The 1558-nt window shown below is 45.1% G+C and overlaps 1 non-coding gene across 1 annotated transcript; it reads left to right on the top strand.

The window, feature by feature from the left end:
• Nucleotides 1–1088: 1088 nt before the first annotated feature.
• On the top strand, nt 1089–1192 carry LOC115032361. Its single transcript, XR_003838040.1, has one exon. It is a non-coding gene; the product is annotated as a U6 spliceosomal RNA (small nuclear RNA).
• Nucleotides 1193–1558: the final 366 nt, after the last annotated feature.

The following is a 1558-nucleotide window of genomic DNA, read 5'->3' as shown; positions in this document are numbered from 1 at the left end:
GTCTCAAACATGCATCAACACCAGAACCAGAGGGATGAAGAAAGTCTTGCCCGAGGCTCACAGTAAACACAGGCAATACAACAACCAACAAGCAAATATGACATGTCAGCTAAATGCCGAAAGTAAACGGAAATGTGAGGCTGAGACAAAGACTCTAGAAAGGTGTAAAAAAAAAAAAAAAAAAAAAATTTGGATGAAGTTCTCAAGGAGACATCCCCAAGAATAAGACTTCAGACGAGCCCTGAGGCAGGTGACGAAGTGAAGCTCTTGAGAGGGAATTTGAAGGAGTCGGCTCCATGAAAGCAGCTTGAGAGGGGTATCTGATGCTTTGGGAGGAAGGCTGACTCAACGGACTTTACAATGTGTGACCTCAGGCACAGTCGTGGGACTCTGATGGAATGCTCACCTTGGGCGCGCAGCCATCGATCACACATTGCATGTCTTCTGTGGAGATCAGCGGCAATGAGAAGACTTTGACTGTGATGGTCATATATAGCTATACTCCAAAGACTTAGGAAGATGAGGCGGGAGGATCTCAAGGAGGCTACCCTTGGCTACTTAGTGAGAAGTCAGGAGAGAAAGGATGTCGACTGGCAGGGGAGAGGACTTGTAGTCTGCAGCACTGCAGACGAGGGCATAGACCTCATACTTGACACAAAGCAATTTTATGTTTGCTTCCATGTCCAAGTCTGGAAGACTGCAGGACATGAGAAAAGCAGACAACCATCAACGAAGCTTGACATTGGTCCAGAAAGAGGGTCGCTGGGGGAGAGGTCAGTGGTTAAACCATAGCAGTGGTGATGTAAGAGGGTTGCCAGAAAAGGCTACCATGTATAAAGACACCGTCCTGTAAGCTCATAATGCTTCAAGCATGAATTACATTTTAGTTAAGTAAAATGTATTTGAAGGACAGCTGTTGGTATGGAGTTGGAATCAGACTATATGTGAGCAGTATATGAACACATACGAATAAGTGTATGTATATCTAATGATATCATGTATAATAATTTACAGGAGTGTCAACTGAATTTCCCCTGGGTAAAAACAAATAAACTACATCAACCCTGAGTTATCAGAAACAGGGCACATGCTCACCTCAGGAGCACTACACTAAAATTGCAACAATATAGAGAAGATTGGCATGGCCCCTGCACAAAATGACACTCAAATTTATGAAATCTTCCATATTTAAAAGAAAAATGAAAAAGGAAGGAAGGAAGGAAGGAGGGAGGGAGGGAGGGAGGGAGGAAAGAAGGAAGGAAGGGAGTAACGAAGGAGGCCACAAGCCAGTTAGAGGAATGCAGATAATAAGAAAATTAATGAATTCTTTAGACAGAGACAGGGGAAGGGTTGTGGGGCCCTAAAACTGTGGCACCAGAGCAAAGGCCAGCACCTGGGTGGCCAGCTAATGGCCAGGTTATGCTAGACTAGAAGAGTTCCCTTTGCCCTGAGTGCCCGCTAGCTCTAAGTCATTCCACTGAAGTACATCATCACATAGCAGGTGCCTCGGGCTTCAGGGGGTTACAGCTTAGCATGCACCATGTTAACTGTGCTGGAA

This window comes from Mus caroli, chromosome 1 (genome assembly GCF_900094665.2).
Source record: "Mus caroli chromosome 1, CAROLI_EIJ_v1.1, whole genome shotgun sequence".
Lineage (NCBI taxonomy): Eukaryota > Metazoa > Chordata > Mammalia > Rodentia > Muridae > Mus > Mus caroli.
This window is presented reverse-complemented; position numbering and strand designations above follow the sequence as displayed.